The sequence below is a fragment of the Protopterus annectens genome, chromosome 6.part0, assembly GCF_019279795.1.
Source record: "Protopterus annectens isolate FY-2018-M chromosome 6.part0, PAN1.0, whole genome shotgun sequence".
In the NCBI taxonomy this organism is placed as follows: Eukaryota; Metazoa; Chordata; order Ceratodontiformes; family Protopteridae; genus Protopterus; species Protopterus annectens.
The window spans coordinates 1,164,137,917-1,164,158,174 of record NC_056737.1 but is presented as its reverse complement, the minus strand read 5'-3'; positions in this window follow the sequence as shown (position 1 = coordinate 1,164,158,174).

The window sequence follows — 20,258 nt, the reverse complement described above, 5'->3', positions numbered from 1 at the left end:
TATAAGTGCCAGGGCACTTTTATGGGCTAGGCTTGTATAGGCTCCAAGGCCATTAGCCTAGTACACACCTATAAAGCTATAACTTTCCAAAAGTAATCTTTTTCACATTTAACTGTCTTAACCTTTTCTAAAAGATCAAAAGAATATTTGATGTAAGTCTCTAACCTCACCACATATTTTAACAAATAGGAGTGTAGCAGTACCCCTATACCATGCAGAAAATAATTTTCAGCTGCTACTATTGGTCGACCTGGAGGAGAAACCATGCTATGGATTTTGGGTAGGCAATAGAATTTAGCTAAAGAACTACCCTCAGGGTTAAACTTTGCTTCCGCATCTTGTTTTGTAAAGTAACCAAGCCTATGGCCTTTCTCTAATAGTTCTTAAATGTTAGAAATAGCCACATAATAGTCACTCTCCCTTACCTGTTTATATACATTTTCATCAGACAAGTGGTCCATACACGTATTTAAATATTGTTTATAATGAAGAACTACATTTTTTTGACCCTTATCAGAAGGTCTTATGACTATATGACATATTTTGCTTAAATTTAGCAGTACCAAAATAATCTTAACAAACTTACTAGATCATACAATAATATTGCTAGATTTGCTACCAACTCTCCTTACAGAACCCACCACTGTCCAAATCTAAAACAGCTAGGGTGGCTTGAATTACCACACCTACTACAATTTAACCAACTTATAATTGCTCACAAAGCCCTACACCAACCTGATAATACCCCAATTCTCTCTACCCTTATAAGACCATATAATAACTTAAAGAATCTTCGCTCTGCCAACAAAATGTTGATACACACTTCCTTCTCTAATAACCTAGCAGGTGATTCTTTATTCTCAAACTCAGTCGGTAAAATATGGAATCAATTACCAAATGACCTCACTACCCTCACCTCTCTCTCACTATTTAAAACTAACCTAAAACTTTTCTTCTCCAATCACTGGTTATGTTCTTGTACCAACCCTGACTAGCCATTTTTCTCTATTTGTCAACCAACAAAATATCATTCTCTACCATAATCTCTACATCTAACCATTCCTTAAACTAACCCTCCTCCTTATTCATAGCACTCTCTCTCCTGTGTACTACTTCTTATCTTTAACTCTTCTACCCATTTTTCCTCTGTCTTATTCCAATTTTTGTTAACTGAAGAGGTATTATTCCATACTAATGTCATTGCCTAACTTTTTCTTTATATGTTTCAAAATGTTGTTTTAAAATGTTTAATCTATAAATGTTATATCAAAATGTTATTTTATGTTTTTGTATGTATTAATTATGCTGTGTAACTGGAGCTTTTCTCCCCGGGCCTCCACTGAAAATGGACATGTATCCAGTTGGACTAGCCCGGTCAACAAATGTAAAATAAATAAAATAAAATAAATAAATCCACTCATTTCTTGTTAAATTATATTGCACATTCTCTTTATTAAGCAAAAATTCTTCCAATTTAATTTCTAGAGCATAATTAATCATCAAATAAAACTGTTGTATAATTCATTAGATAAAGAAGGAACAAACTTACTCTTATATGGTACACTCGAAGTGTCTAACAAACAGTAAGCATTTATTTTATCCACTGAATCCATGGATGAATTACAAGAAAGACATTCATCATATTCTTCATCTTCACTTGCAGAGATATTAGGGGGAATATGGTCATAAAAATCCCTTTTGGATTCAAAGTGGTTTAATAAATGCAGTTTCCTAACAAGCTGAAAAAATTATATTTTTAAGACATGCTTCCTAGGAAGAGAAGTGAGTGCAAACTTTAGCCCATGCTGTAACACTGCAAACTCAGCATCAGAAAAATCAATACCTGACAAATTAATGAAAAAGTCATTAAAGTCCCTAATAGCAGTTTCTCTAATTGTACAACAAACATTTTCTAAATCAATATCTAGTTTTCTTACTGTTCCGTTTAAAATGTTGTCCATCCTTGTTCCCCTTATAACTTCTCTGTTTTCCGTTTTTGTTGCATTCAGGGTGTTTCCCTTGGCCACGAAAATAGTCCTTCTAATAATTTAGCTGCCTTGGTAGTGGAAAGGGAAGGCAACAACTCTCTTCACCCTCAGACTCTCTGGTGCTGTTTGTTATTTCAGAAGAAGCAAAAGAGACGTCATGCTGCTTCTTCTGTTTACCGGAAGTAACTGCATGCCTTCCTTCCTCCCTCATGCGGATTGGCTGATTTTTTAAAAAGATTTACTGGAATTATAGTCAGGAATGTCTCTTTCAAATTTATGAATTTTTCTTTTAATTATATCACTTGATGCTTCTTCTAGCTTACAATTAAAAGAGCAGAGTAACTGTTCAAAATGGGTAGCACCCAACTATCCGGAAAGAGTGAAACAAGAGGCAGCAAGATCTTCCCTGAGTTTGCATGGTTTAATAGTGTCCCTTTTAATTAATATATGTAATCTGTCCTTAACACATGCTTAATGCTCTTTATGAGCAGCAGCAACCCATCTAATTTCAAAGTCTGCTTCAGTAGCATCAGAGGTATCAAATGGTGTGGTCGGGCTTTTTATAAACCTTAAACCATGGGGAGTAATATCAATGTCCAGATACCTCTTTAAGCCCAAAATGTTAAAATGTGTAGCATTCTCTTTGAAAAGCAACCTTTCCAGTGAATCTACATTGCCAAGAATGTCCAAGGAAAAATAAGTAGATTCAATTTTACCCACTCCTTGAAATGGATCATTTGACCTTTTATTTCTCTGTTCCTCAAGCAGTCGTTCCCAGGACCCGATAGACTCCATGCTTCTGGTACCTGAAGTACCTTCCATGGAGCAGTCCCTAGTATGAAGGCCAAATTGCTGGATAGCTGTAGAATTCAAGGAGTCATCACGAAAAATTTGTGGCAGCTGTATAGACAGATCACTGGCCATTATAGAACATCTAATAAACCACTCAAGAGAAATTATCAGAAAAAACACTTGACCAGTGAAACAGAACATACACCCCTGGGGTCCCACCTGTGTCCCTGCTGGACAGTGTAAACATGTGCTAACTTTGAAGGAACATGGACAGAAGTCTTGGCTAGGCCTATAAGGGCCTCCGGCCTAATAGTCTAGTATCATCCTATGAACCTATGAGCCTATTACTGCAGATGTTTGCTGTAATTATTTCAGACTGTCCTGCAATGTTGTCTGAAATTATTCCCTGTGAGTCTGAACTCTGTAGTTACTGTATTGATTGAGTATTGTATCGTTCCTTTATTAGTTATTACTAAATATAGGTAAATCTTGTAATTGTGTCTGGTCTGTATAGAACTAAGTAAGCTCTTAGAGTACTTGCATGTGTATTCGGTTACACTGTACAGCCCTCTCCAATAGGCTCAGTCTTGGTTACACTTACCATTTGACTAATAGGCACATCACACAGTAGGATTCATCACACTTTGGTAAGGGCCTTACAGTAGCTGATAAAGAGCTGGATTGTGGCAGTCAGAACTACCATTAAGTGTGGGCAAAAGGGGATATAGCTGGTAAACCTGTGCCAGCCTTTCCCAGGAGTGTGTGTGTGTGTGTGTGTGTGTGTGTGTGTGTGTGTGTGTGTGTGTGTGTGTGTGTGTGTGTGTGTGTGTGTGTGTGTGTGTGTGTGTGTGTGTGTGTGTGTGTGTGTGTGTGATTCATAAATCAAATCTCAAAGTGAGTGTGTCAGCTACTTGGGCAGGGATGCAAAGCACATGTCAGATAGAGACAGTGATGGATGTTATTGCTTGGCTGCTCTGCTGAGATGTTAACCATATATCTGTGCCAATGGGGAGTCTTATTGGGGATCTGGAGAAAGAGAGAAATCAGCCCCAGACTGACTGTGATCTCTATGTGCTCTCTTACTGTGTGTATTTGTCATCCTCCCATTCTGTACGTCCCTCATTGGTGGTAGTAGTGAGGATTGAGGCTCCTTGATTACTAGACCAGTGCAGGGGGGTGTCACAGTGACAATACTTACTGGTGCATACAGATGACATATCACATCATGTACCATCCTTGAGCCCATCTCAGTCTGCCAATGTCATACAGGATTATTTCACAGATTGTCCAGGTCTCCCTGACCATTCCTGACATATTCAGGCTAGGTCAGTGTGTACCCCACACCTGTATTTGAATGACACCTATGGCTAGCATACTTGGTGAGCCCCTGCAGCAGGACAGCTGGTTATAGATACAAGTAATAGGTGGATGCTGGCACTGGCTCAGCAGCAGTGCATACATCCTGAGCATACAATGTAAGGGAATGGATACAGTATCAGATATCCAGGTACCATTACTATGTCCCCATGGGTCTGGCATGTCACAGACACATTCCCCATACTCTGTGGACAACCACCATGCATTGTCCACCTGGTGTGCAGGAATACACATTTGTCTGTCAGGGCAGTCTACATCTACCAAGCACATGTGCCCATTTTGCAAACATCTGGTTACTGCAGCCACCTATGAGGAGGTCACCCTACACCACATATGCACTGCTCTCTGTTATTGTGTACCCCAGATGTTCCTGGCATGTCCACATGCACCTGTAGTAGCACTCGCCTATTTGTCAGATGTAGGCTGGATGACATGTTTTAGTAAAGTTGCCCATAGGGGACACCTAGCGGTTGATGGCAGTGATGTATGTGGACACATAACAACACAGTCTGTCACAGCAGTCAGGCCATGTCTGGTAGCCCTGGTACCATCTCAGGTTACTAGGCTATGGGCCATGAGCATACGTATGCCTAGCCCACATGTTAACACATGCATATGCAAGGCAGCAGCTGATGTCCCTGTCCAACAGGAACACAGGTGGTATCCCAAGGGTGTATGTATTGTTAACCATACAGTTGATGAGGTTATGCCTGCAAAGGTGTAGGTAGCTACTCTGTCTGATGTAGACAGGGTGCTCATTCCACCACAGGTTGCTTGTGTGCGACACACATGTGAGCTGTCCACAAGGCAGTCTAGGTCACTCACCGGGTTGAGTGTGTGTGTGTGTGTGTGTGTGTGTGTGTGTGTGTGTGTGTGTGTGTGTGTGTGTGTGTGTGTGTGTGTGTGTGTGTGTGTGTATGTGTGTGTGTGTTACTGCAATGAAACATGGGTTGCAGTTGTTCAGCAGTAACAGCAATATGGGGTCTGTGATTGCCGTGCATGCAACAGTGACATAACTCCTGAGGAGTTTGTATGACACTGGGTAGAGGATTGGCATTATAGCCTAATACCAAGACAGGCCATTCAACATCTATATTGGAAAGCATGTTTATATTGATGTTAATTTTACATTTTTATATTAATGTTACTTTTATTTACCAATGTAGTTATTGACATTTGCAAGGAACATGTGCCAGACATCAAGAAATATAAACCAGATGCATTTAATGTTCGTCGAAAAGGTCACGTTTAAGCATAGCTGAACAGTTTTGCACAGTGTGGCATGGTACTCAGCAATGCTTAAATTAAATATGAGATATATACAGCAGTCTAGCAGCAGATCCTCACTGGTTCAATGGCTAGGGCACCAGCACTTGAACATTAGGTGCAAGGGATGAACTGTGACCAATCAGCATTTTACACATTATAGGGAAATGTTGTAAATGTATTTATTTGTTTTGTAAATATTACAATATGCTAACTGTGGTGGTCCAGCCTGAGCAGAAGCCCATTTGCAGTGGAGACCTGAGTATACAAGCCCCAGTTGCACACACGTATCCAAAATTATTACAGTTACAGGAACAGATAACATAGTTAAATGCCTAAGTTTAGGAGATATAATAAAATAGATGCACCTAAGAATGAAGTAACATTACTAAACAATAAGTTACAATACTGTTGTATATATTTAAGCAGCAATTAGCTTGCTATGTTAAGCTAAGGACAGCAACAGAATAACCAGACCTAGCATGTTTCAAACCCAGGACCCTCTGCACCAAAGTCAGACCATTGCACCAATATGCCAAGTCAGCTGTGTGCATTTGGAGTTTATTTTAAAATATATCTTGCAGTGCAATAATGTAACATTAGGGGAAATGTTATACCCCTACCAACTATTAAACTCAGGGCCCTCTGCAGCAAAGTCAAATCAATCCACCACTAAATCAAATCAGCTGTGGATATTTTAGTGCTCATTTTTAAATTATAACTTGCAGTACAATGATGTAGCATTAGGGGAACAACTACACCCCTACCAGGTATTAACTCCAGGACCCTCTGAACCAGAGTCAGAGCAACACACTGCTATGACAACTAAGTTGTAGGGAATTACCCCCATTCCTGTACATATATCATAAGTCACAGTGATGTAACAATAGGGATAACATACACCTCCACCAAATATAGAAACCTGAAACATCTGAACCAAAGCTCAGTGCAATATGCCAGTAGGACATCACACCTCTGGGGAATTAGCAGTGTTTGTACCAAGACAACCCAATTCCTAGTGACCCAACTTCCACATATAATGGCATAAATGACAGCTTACTTGGGCCTGTGATGCAGACACTGACCCAGTACACAGTCAAATAAATGTTGATGGATGTACTGGATGCCTACAATATCAGGTACACCTGACAACTGCACAGACTGTTGCAGAATGCCCACAGGTCTTTCACCTACATATGGCATGCTTGTCCTATTCTGTATACTGAAGTACTGGCAGGCCAGTGCAGATTGACCTTACAAACTCATGACAGACAGGTCAGTGTCACACGCGATACACATCCAAACACATATGTCCATGCCAATCCTGTGTAACACACAGTATGCATGCACATATATCCTGCAAATGCCTCCCATAATAATGATTTAGTAGCTCTATCTGTTACATTCCTAGCATGTCTCACATCAGGACACCCACAGTCCAGGCCCACAGTACAGTGTGTTGCACAACATTTACATGCTTGTTAATATAAGATAGAAATAAATGAGCCCTGCAATGCTCAGCAGAAATGATTGCTGATAACACAGTCACTGCCACCCACAGGAGCACATCAAAGGCCATGATGGTGGGCTACATGTCACAAATATGTATATGTGTCCTAAATGTCCCTTACCACTCACTGAATGGCACTACTACTTAACATGTGTACCAGAGGCTCATACCACACCTGGATTGTTATGGGTACACACACCCTGGCCATGCTGTGACATAAGAGCTGACACTGCCTCTTCACTGACATATAAAGCATGCAGTACCCCAGTGTCACCACACTTCCCATTAGGAGTCCTGGCCAGAATCCAGCAGCTGTGGCCTACTACACATGCAGCAGTATGTCCGGCTTACTGCTACAGACTTAACATACCTCCCAAACACCAACAGCAAGGCATCCACAATACAACCATATAAAAAGTGTTGGTGGGGGAATTCTCAGGTGACAGGGGCAAGTGTCGCAGTCTCCCCCTACAAACATACACAGCTGATACACCAGCATCAACTGCAGCAGTATGCACATCCAGATAGAAAGGATGTATGACACACACATCTGCCTGACAGCTCACTGACCCCAACACACATTGTTAAGCGGAAATTTGCTACAGACTCTGAAGGTCTGTTAGCAATGGGCACACATAGTGTGAAGCACTGTGGAAGTAATACATTAATCCATACATTGGACAGTATCTCTACATACCCGTTATGATGCTGTAGCTCCCACACCTAGATAATATCCTACTCACAGGCCAGGAAAAGGGGGGAGGCCTTCATGAAGCCCTTAATTATAGCACAGTGTTGCCATGCCATTGGCTAATGATAATGCAACCCAGCTGTTCAGGATGCTAGTAGCAAGTGGGAGTCACTGATTGCTGCACAGGCAATCACCTGTTCCTGAGCATTACCTACAAAGGCAAGCAGCTGCCTATGGTAAACAGCTTTGACACTTTCTTCTTGAAGACAGGCTGCCATTTCCTAGGAGACCACCACTTTATTTCTTCCACAAAGGAGTACAGCAGTATACTAGGTATGTCACACAATTACACATGGAATTGAATTCAGATGGGGGGATGCAGTCATGGGATATAGGAATCTCAAAAGTAGGTTTCAACTACATTTAATGTAATGACATGTTGCTGTTATTCTGCTGTCCAGCACTTATGGCCATCACATATGTCTCTGTCAGCATTGACATATATCACACCTCTGGCCCCTGAGACAATACAGTAATGGTCAGCTCACATATCACTGATACTGGAATGTCTGTTGTACAATAGTGACAGTAAGTAGTGGTTGATACAGCTGGCGTATCACATCATGTACTGTTAGTGAGCCCCTCCTAGTGTCAGAATATCATACAGGCTTAGTTCAAGAATTGTCCTGATGTCCATGAACATTCCTGATGTCTTCTTCCTAGGCCCCTGTGTACTCCATAGCTGTATCTCATTGCCTGACACCTATGGCTAGCATACCTGGTGACTACCTGCTGCAGGACAGCAGGTCACAGGCAGTAGTATTAGGGAGACACTGGCTCTGCCTCAGCAGCAGTGGGCACATAGGGGCCATACAATGTAAGGGGATTATTAAAGTAGCAGATATTAATGTACCATTGATATGTTCCAGGGGTGTGGCATGTTTCACGCAGATTTCCTCAAACACTGGGGACAACCGTCACATATTGTCCAACTGCTGTGTAAAGGTCGACATTTGTCTGGCAGGGGGTCTACGTCTATCAGGCACATGTACACATTCTGCAGACATATGGGTACAGCACATGTCGGACACCTACCAGGAGGACACCCCACACCAGATATGCAGTGTCCTTTGTTATTGTGTAGTGCAGATGTTGCTGGTATGTCCTTGGGCACCTGTAGTAGCACTCACCTATTTGTTGGAAGTAGTCTGGATGACATGATACCATAATGTTGCCCAAAGGGGACACACAACAATCGATGACAGTTATGGGTGTGGACAGATACCAACACATTCTATCACAGCACCAGGCCATAACTGGTATCCCTGGTACCATATGAGGTTACATGGCATATCGGCCCTGAGCACCCATATGCCTAGGCTGGCTGTTAACCCATGTGCATGCATGTCAGTACCTGCTACCCCAGTCCAACAGGGACACAGGTGCTATCCCAAGGGTGTATGTGGAGATAACCAACCATTGATGCAGGTTCCACCTGCAATGGCGTTAACAGCTAACCTGCCTGATATGGACAGGGTGACCATTCCATAGCAGGGTGAGTGTTTGGTACACACATCTGAGCTGCCAACAAGCACAGTTGCTGTCACACACCGGGTTGATGGCATGTGTGTGTGTGTGTGTGTGTGTGTGTGTGTGTGTGTGTGTGTGTGTGTGTGTGTGTGTGTGTGTGTGTGTGTGTGTGTGTGTGTGTATGTTTCTGTGTGTGTAAATACACTGGGGCATGAGTTGTACCTGTGGAGTATTCCCATCATTGTGGTTTCTGTGATTGCCTTGCATGCCACACTGAGCTCACACCTGTGGATTATGTATGACACCAGGTAGACTGTTGGCCTTATAGGCTATCATTCTATGGTAGATGTTTGAGGCCCTGGTATTGCTTGATGGGGAAATTCATTGATGTCCCCAGCTACTGCATGTGCTGTGTGATGTGACTGATGAACAGGGAATCTTAGACAAAACAGGGCCTTTCTGGGGGGAATACAGGGATGTTTACACTCCATGTCCCCTGATGGCATGCCCATATGTATGTCTTGGGCCATGTAGAAGCATTACCTTACAACAGATGCAACCTTGTAGTGATAGGTCTTGGTGCCAAACACCTGTGTCCACAGATTCCCTCACAACCAATTGTGTGCCTAGGATGTATTTAGTACTGTGATAATATGTGTGGACGTCACTTTCCTCAAAGGGGTTGACAATGGATGTTGTGGTATGTAGCCTGAGTCCATGTGTCTGTTACTTCATTACATCTGAGTGATGCCTCTAGGTGCATCTGCAGGTAACTCCTACTGATGCCTCTAGGCATCAAATATTGCTGTCCATATTTGCATCAATAATTCCAAAACCATGCTATGTACAAGGTTTTAAAAGATTTCATCTTAAAGCTTACACAATAGCAAACTCAACTGTACTAATATTTGGCCTCTGTCTAGTGCAGGTAAATAGATATTAACTGTTGTTTTTATGATATTAATTTATATAGATACAATTTTCATATTTTTCTAAATATCTCAACAGCTAAGTAACAGAACTCATTAGCCTCATATGAAACCTCTCGGCTAAATGAATAAAATGGTGCTAACAGTATGTGTGTAACTTGAGTGGTTGCTGAGATAGTGTAAATTGTTTACAACATTTTACAAATGTAATATTTACTGTGTTTACTATGACGTATAAAATTTGATTTAAGACCTATAACCTAAAGAATACTACCTCTATAAAAATGGTTTGTGCTGAAGAGTTTGCCATTTATACTTTTTTCATAATGCCTGTGGTTCCAGAGATATGAACATTTGTTTGAAATATAAGGCCCATTGAAAGTTAGAATGAAAACTTCCTGACCTCCATTGGAGTGAATGAGTTAACAGTCATGTATCTGTGTGACACTCTCCTAGGCAAATATCCACATCATTAGGGAATCTGGCGACGGCACACAGCATGCAGTCATTCACATACATGGTTGGACATGGGGTAATGGGTGTTCCCTGCACCTCAGGGGTGTACATCACACATAACAGAGGGCAGTACACAGAAAAACAGGTTACTCTGCTAGATATGCATAAACTGTTTGGGGAGAATTCTCCTATGTGGCATAGGAGGGTCGTGTCTGCTCACTACTGTGATACCCCTGTGGTAACATATAGTGTGATGTATACATGGAAGTATTATATCAATAATGGGTAGGTGGGTTTTGGTGTCACAGGGATTGTCCAGATCACGGTAGGCGGTTTGTAGTGTCACCGCCCCCCCCGTCCATGCATATGGTGACTGTGTCATACAAGTCAACTGAGTGTAACAGACATGACCCCTTCCTGGACAATGCCTAACTGTCCATGATGGAGTGGGTGCAGGTTGCCAATGTCATGGTTAATGGGTTCCAATAGTGAGATGGCCTTGCAGAACAGCATAGGTAGGCTTGATGTATCATGTGACTGAGTGGTGTACACCACACCATACTCTGGAGGGGTGACAGTACTCATCCATAAAATGGCTGGGACAATGACAGTGGGTAGCCCTCCTTTGAATACAGTACCTATGGTGTTACAAGGTTATGGTTTGCGTCATGTAGGATGCACCCTGTGATGTGGTTGTGTCCCATGGCAGATTTATACCATGATGTTCAGCTAACAGTGGTGAACCGGTCCCCACATTCAGGAGATGGGTGAGTTTGTGTGGACATCCTAATGTACTGATGGTGAAGAGTGGGGATGGCATCTACACTACTCTGTCAGCCATCCAATATGTCATATCAACAGCACTGGTATAGCTGGTGTCCATGACCACCACAAGTGAGCAGATACAGGGGTGCACCCTGTGCTGTTGCAGACATATGTGCAGTAGGGGAGAGGACTGTCTGTAGTGGATGTAGACAAAGTAAGCTTATTGTTTGTGGTACAGGTGTGCAGGACTGATCCCATTCTCATGTACACACTATGGAGACATTGCTCCAGAATGGGCAACTGCCCCTACTTTGTGTTGGACAGTGGTATGTCATCCCTGTTATGGACAGAATGTATTACAGATGTTCACCAGGCAGATGTACATATCCTATCAGATGAAGGTATATGCCTGTAGTGTATAGTATACTACATGCATCTATAGAAATCCACATATAGCACTTGTGTGTATGTGTGCCTATTGCTGCCAGTCTTTGATGAGGTGTTGGGGGCTGTGTGGCTGTATATACACCCCCAGGTGGATGTACTACACATTGGAGGTGTATGTATGGCTGACCAAAGCTAGATGAGTATAGTGGGAGATGGTGATTGCAAACATGACCACTTGATGTTAGTGTTGTCATAGAGGATGACACTGTAGGTATGCTGCAGTGGTAACCTCTGTTATCTATTGTCAACTGCACTACACCTTCAACTCATGTGGGGGTAGCCCCTGGCTGCACTGAGGTGTTTATAACTGGACTGATGACATCTCTCCGGGCAGTTGTATGCTGTCATGGGTACACCTTACAATGCATGTTACAGCAATTGAAGTGACCCAGGTTCAGGGTACAGACACAACTCCTAATACAGTTGATGAAGTCCATGTAGACAGAATGAGATTAGTGGTCACATGTGGTGGACAGCAACTAGCTGTCGTCTACATAGGTGTTGCTGTCAGGGGTGAACCACACATGCAGTGGACTCAATGCATCTTACTGGCTGTACAGTGTGGAGGTGTTTATGTGTCTCATATTTACTGAAACACCATGTCCCATGCCATTACCGGCTTCCCCTTTATGTTCCAAATGTATGTTAGGATGCTTGACCAGGTAAGGCTGGGGTGCCCTCTGCAGCTGTGAACCATGGTGTGTGTGACTGCACAGATGTCTGCAGTTTCTAGGGTTAACAATGCTTGCAATGAGGTCTGAGTCATATATACGCCTCTACTATTTAGCAGCATGGCCTTCAATGTGTGCCACACTGACAGTTGTATGTTGTTATTGATTACCTCACCACAATCACTAATGGGGTCACTATGGGACTGCCAACAATCAGTGCCAGAGCCATGAAGACCTGTGAAGACAGATGGAGGCCATCAATTGCAGATCATCATAGTCTGTTTATCATATCATCCCACAATCACAGGTCCTGGGACAAAAGGAATATAACACAATGAAAGGGCACATGTTAAGGTTAACCATTTCATGACTGTATTACGCCATCTGTCTGGGTGACAGTAGAATGCTGTTTAAGACTAGAGACATATCTGTCTGGAACACATGATCAGTGTATTCACTCTTGTCTCACTGCATATAGTCCAGGACTGTGCATGTCATGCCAGGAACACCTACAGGTACTGTGACAGACTCACAACAATATCTGTTACTAAGAGACAGCAGTGTGTATGCAATATGGTGGAGTATGTCACCTGCATCAACCTTGATGCAGGTGAGGATGGTTTGTATGGTACTGTGCTTGACATGAATGGCATGTGCTTTCCTGAAAAAGGGCAGACTGTGGTAGACAAACATGTTTCTGTAGCAAATAATTTTGCTGTCTCATATGTGATTCTGGCCTGTTGTGCTGGTAATGCTTATAGAGGTATGCTCACATATATGGGACAGATGTTAAAGGGCTGAGCATAACATTGCCATCTAGGTAAGCCATAGCCCACCTGTGGTAAGCCTGTCAGATGCAGAGTGGGGTGGTACTGAATCTGGGATGTCATCGTGCAACAGGTGTTGAAGGCCATGGATAACATTTGTGGGTGTTAACTTAACCTTTCCACTTGCTGCTACTATCTGCATAGGTACAGTCCAGAAAGGCTATGCTGATAATGTAGTGTAGTAATGACTGAGGACTTAACAGAGGTAACGTCCACCTTTTGCCTGGATGCAGTCCCTTTAGGGATGTAGTAAAGCATGTACAAGCCTTTTCTGACTGCTGCCACTACTTGCTGCCTGAATGGGACAGTGTTATCCTCCTGAGTACCCAGGTGTGTCAACACTGTCGCTGTGTTAATGGCATAGTCATTGATGTGAAACATAGTGTGGCCATGTCTATGACATATGGTATAATGGTACTTTTGTCTGCATTCAGCATAAGTCCAGGAGATTGGCACCATTCAATATCCACTGTATGACCCCATAGCAGTGTGTTAAATGCAGTTTATGTGTCTATGACAGACAGCACACTATGTATAGGGGACACAGCCTTGGACAGTGCCTACATATGTGAGTTGTGGCAGTTAGCATTCATGCCTACATATTTGTAGGTCATTGGGTGCAGCAGCTAATCACAGGACCTCCACAGGTCTACATATTGCACACATATGTAACACACATTTGGTTCATCATCTTATCAAATGTGGACTGTGTTACACATCTTGCAGTACCGTGACAGTTGCCTGGACGTACCATACCCATGGGAAGTGCAACTGACAGGACTTCCCTGGGTTTGCTAATATGACAGCATCTTGGAGTCACATTACCTTTGCTTATGCTATTTTGTCATAACATTCATGTGCTTCTGATGTGAAATAACTGTTTTATACAACTATTAGACAACATTAAGGGTATGTTTGTTGTCCTACACTCTGGGGATCTCTGTACTGCTTGTGTCATTGTCACAGGTGACATCTGGCCAAACATGGACTGCAACCTTTAAGGTGGGACACATGGTGACCATACCTCTCTCTTCTACATAATTTTGCAAAATGTCCTGATGTTTGTCACATACCTATGTTCCCTTCCCCATGACATTGTGGTTTATGTGGCACATATCTGGTAAAACACGACAGAGTAATGTTAAAGAATGATGATGTATATTGTCAGGTCAGAACACATAACCTTCAGGGGATGCATGCCAATGCACAAGCTGCTATACTGTCTACTTTTTATGTGTGTCATGGCAATATGTTAAGATTGAGCCTAATATTTGGCCTTTGCACAATTCTTCTGTATGGCTTTATCCAGTTGTCCTTCTATAATGGTTTGAGAGGTATGTGGCCCTAACACAGTCACACCACTGCAAGGAGATATACATATATACACACACACACACCAAGCATCTACTACCATTGTTGGGAGTACAACTCCTACTACCTGGCTAGTTTTACCTATGTTGTTGCTATATACATGAAACAAGTGCCATAGAGCCTATATAGTGTAGCTGTGTCTGTCACTACTATTCAGGTAGTTGACATATGCAGGTGGTATAAGGATTGCCACTGGAGGTCTAACAGGCCCTAATAATGTTATAACCATCTAACCCACACACATCATGGTGCATATGGACATGCATTGAAATACACATGCACACAGAGTAGGCACTTTTGTGTTCAGAAGACTTACCTATCTAGTTACCTACACTACATACCGACATAGGTATTGCATGTGCAACAGTGGTATTGATTTACAAAATGTGTAACTTCACTTCTAAGGTGGATGACATCTGTAGGCCCTGAATAGGTTGCCAATGGGAGAGCTAACAGGGTGGAACAGGCGCACTAAATGGTATAACCATCTCTCTCACACACACACACACACACACACACACACACACACACAGACACACGCATGACAGCCACACTGCTAAAGGGGATATGCATACAAAAATACATACACTCACACAGTTGGCAGTATACAGATTATAATCCTTACCTATCTAGCTGTCTGTGCTATAGTGCTACATACCTATCGCATGTGCCATGGTGATTATCTGTTGGAGACATACCTCACAATGTCATACACCAATTATCCAGGACAAAGCCTTCATCACAAAATATAGGGACACTTTCCACATATTTCTCTTACATACCTAGACAACTGATAGGGTAACAGGTTTTGTGTCAGCATGACTTTTCAGTAGGGTATGACATATGAAACTCATATGTCTGCCAATGATTTTGATATCAACCCTCAATTATTTGACAATAATTTGACAGAAAACCTCTTTTGTATCAGATATGGACCACATATATGTGGCAAACATATGGTCATTCTGCAATAAGTTGTATAGTGGAGTTGTACGGCCTATAGAGTTTAAAATGGTGCATCTAAGGTGGATGACATCAAAAGGCTCTGTGATGTAATGCCATGGGGAGAGGGTTAACAGCCCTTAAAGCAGTATAACCAACCTCCGCATGGATTATGGATCACTCACACACATGCACACACACACACACACACACACACATATATATATATATATATATATATATATATATATATATATATATATATATATATATATATATATATATATATATATATATATATATATCGATAGATATAGATATAGAATACAGTATTCCAGTTGCCAGTATTGGGATTCAAACCCCTACCTATCTTGTTGTCAGTATTAGGATTCAAACCCCTACCTATCTCATTGTATGTACTATAGTGTTACGCACTTATCATAAGTGCCACAGAGTTTAGATGGCTGAAGAGTGTCCAAAGTTGCTTCTAAGGTGAATGACATCGACAGCCCTTGTAAAGTAGGGCAATGGGGGGTTTTACTGGGTGGAACAGGCATCAAAATGGTATAGCCTACAAACACACATACACAGACACACATTTGCCAGTACTGACATTAGAACCCCTAACTACCTAGTTGTATGTACTATAGTGCTACATACTTATCGCAAGCTCCAAGAAGTTTAGATGGCTGAAGAGTGTCCAAAGGTGCTTCTAAGATGAATGACATCAGCAACCCCTGTAAAGTAGGGTAATGGGGGGGTTTACTGGGTGGAACAAGCCTCAAAATGGTATAACCTACAACACACAAATTCAGTTGCTAGTATCAAGATTAGAACCCCTGCCTATCTAGTTGTATGTACTATAGTGCTACATACTTATCACAAGTGCCACAAAACTTAGATGGCTAAAACCTTCTAAGGTGAATGACATCAGCAGCCCTTGTAAAGTGGGGCAATAGGGGTTTACTGGGTGTAACAGGCCTCAAAATGGCATAACCTACAAACACACTCACAGTTGCCAGTACCGGGATTAGGAATCCCTACCTATCTAGTTGTACGTACTATAGTACGATGTACTTCTCACAATCACCATGAAGCTTAAATGGCTAAAGAGTGTCCAAAAGTGCATCTAAGGTGAATGACATCAGCAGCCTTTGTAAAGTAGGGCAATAGGGGGTTTACTGGGAGGAACAGGCCTCAAAATGGTATAATCGACAACCACACACACAGAATCAGACACCAGTACCAAGTTTAGAAACCCTACCTATCTAGTTGTATGTACTACAATGCTACATACTTATCACATGTACCATGAAGCTTAGATGGCTGAAGAGTGTCCAAATGTGCTTCTAAGGTGAATGATATCAGCAGCCTTTGTAAAGTGGGGCAATGGGAGGTTTACTGGGTGGAACAGGCCTCAAAATGGTACAGCCTACAAACACAGACACACACACACACACACACACACACACACACACACACACACACACACACACACACACACACACACACACACACACACACAGTTGCCAGTGCAGTGTTTATAACCCCTACCAATCTAGCTGCATGTACTATAGTACTACATACTTACCACATGTGCGACAAGCCTTATGCATTTGAAGAGTGTCTGCCACTGCTGTTAGGGTGGATGACATCAGTAGCTGCTGACAGATAGGCTACTATTGTGGAGAACACTGGTATCAGGGCCATTAAATGGGTGACCATTACACAGACATAAGCCTGTTTGGTGTGTGTATAAAGATGTAAGTGTAAATGATACAGAAACACACACAAGGTGGGTGATGTGAGATTGCAATGCATACATCACTCCTATTACACAATGGAGCTCACCAAAGTACTTGCACATGCCACTGCTTACAATTGTTGTGCAAATGTCTCCACCAGTACATCACTCTATGGCTTTCAGGGTGTCTGTCTCTCTCTGACTCTGCCTCTTTCTTTCTCTCTGTCTGTGTCTATCTCTCTCCCTGTCTCTGCCTGTCTATATTTTATATATATGTATATGTTACCTGTATATATATATATCTATATATATATATATATATATATATATATATATATATATATATAAACACTCTACAGATGCAGATATATCTTATATGTTCCACACAGATAGATGAGGGTAATCCTGTGTGATAAGTGTGGGGAGAGACAGATAACATGTACAAAGCTAACTGTATACAAAGGCATATATGGACAACACAGTTCTATAGTGGGATGTGTGTTCAGACATAGAGTGAAATTGTTTAAGTGTAGGAGCATGCCCAGTATGATTTTCAGTAGTAACAGTGGTACTTCAGTCCAGAGCTACCTGTACTCTTGGCCAGGCTTTTGTGTGCTACAGTCGATTGGCTGATAAACCTCTGCAAACAGTCCAGAAACTCAGTGATATAGTGGCTGAGGGATCTCCTGGCTGTGTGATGTCCTTATTAAGTGAGTCATACCCTGGGGTGGGTACAGAGTGCATTAGATTGAGCAAAGGTTTCCATAATATGTTTGGTATATTCTACATAGCACTGTGATTTCCTGGTATGTCAGTGCCAGATTGGTCTAGATTAATGTGAGGAACCGCTAACAGACATTTGTTTACTGACTCCATGCAGTGCAGAGCATATATGGTACTACATGAATTGTTCTAGTGTGCACAGTCTACGTTTCTGTGGCAATTGCTTCCCCTCCCCCTTATAACTTTCTCTTGATCCTTGTGTACTGCAGTCACAGGCTTTGTCCACACTTGCTGCTGTTATGGATTTGCAGTTAGGGTGTGACTGGGGTAGAAGTCGTAACATCATGCATGGGGTTATGGACTTCACACCTGACTGTACATGTTTACCAGGTTGCCCAACATTGTGCCCCATACATCTGCTGTGGTCATCACAAGGTTTGTGTTGCACTGTTACTATAAGGCTACACATTGGCCATAGCTGTCAAACTCTTACAGACACATCTGGACAGGCACACAGATGACAGTTGTACACAAGCTCAGATATGGGGACAAGGATCTTAATATTTCTGATCCAAATGTAGACAGTTGGTAGAAGGTTTTTGTATTAGCTTTCCTTTTCTTATGGGTATGAGGTCTGTATCTCAACTGTCTGTCATTGATGTTTTCACATCAACCAATTTTGTTTACAGATAGTTTGCCAGGCAAATGCAAAGTTATGACCAGCAGAACAGATATAGGAGGCATAGGTGTGGACATTCTGTGAATCCCTGTAATTCCATGGATATGAATGGTGCCCATTGACTTGTTGTCAGTACTTTCACAGTAAAGTGGCAGCCTTTATATTCTGGCACTACACTGACCTGTCCCACCCTGGTGTTGTAGTAGGCACCAGGTACATTACTCAGGGCTGTGTACTAGCCATATGTATGGCCTCCTGTCCCTCCATCATCCAGCTTTCATTCAGTAACATTTCTTAATGGCTCTCTACAGCTTTCCTACTGTTGGAGGTTTGGACCTATGTATGGGACTCCAACATTGACATTCATAAATTTGTCCTATGACCCCACTGTTTGTAAGTCCCCTCACATAGTGCAGGGCATTTTGCTGGCACAGGGCCTACTGCATATTGTGTGGTGGGCAGAACCTGGCAGTGTTTAGCTGTTGTCCCACATAGCTGTCCATTGTCTGCTGCTGTCCCAGTAACCCACTCCATTCCCATGCATACATGCAACAATACCATACATATGCTACCACAGTGTACTACACCATTCATTTATTGTTAAGAAGGATGACTTTCTTTGTGGCAGCAGCAGTTGCAAGGACAGTGTTTCAGGGCTGACTCTGTTAGATGCACACAGTACACAGCTTATACATGGTAAGATAAAGTTAGTGTGATGTATGTGGCATAATTTTTACTGTGTGTACAAGTTGGAGAGAGGTGCCAGTCCCTGGGTCCCTAGGGTGTCAGTGGCTGCGCTATGCATTGCCTCTTTGCCAAGGCCAGGGTATACTGGGCAACTTCCATCTGCCTACAGGGACAGGCTGAAGGGGTTCATCCTCCAAGTCTCCCTGTGTCTGTGGTGACCTTGGCATGGTGGGGGGCTGTGTGTCCCTTCCCTGTAAGGTTCTTGCTGCAGCTGTTTTCTCAGGATCATATTGTGTAGCAATGCACATGCTATGAACATGTATGCACATGTGGCTGGAGAGTACTGCAGGGCTCCACCTGATATGTCAAAGCAGCGGAACCATGACTTGAGCATCCCAAACATATGCTCTATGATGTTCCTACTTTGTGCATGGGCCTCATTATGGTGTTCTTCAGTGTGTGTGTGTGTGTGTGTGTGTGTGTGTGTGTGTGTGTGTGTGTGTGTGCATTTCTGATTGGTGTCATCATCCATGGTTCTAGTGCGTAGCCAGCATCCCCCATGAGATGGCTGTATGGGATGTCCCCCCTTGCAAATGCCTCATACCCCTGTGAAGCACACCAGATGTAGGAGTCGTGATAACTGCCAGGACTGCCAGCACACACATTGATAATAATTCCCTGGGCATTGCACATGACCTGGCAGTTGATGGAGTGACAGCACTTGCGATTGATGTAGACCCTACCATATTCACTGGGTGGTGCTTTGATGTGGACATGGTTGCAGCCTATGGCACCAAGTAGCTCTGGATAGTTTGCTACATAGTGGAAGAGATGCACATTGCTACACATACCTTTGTTTCCAC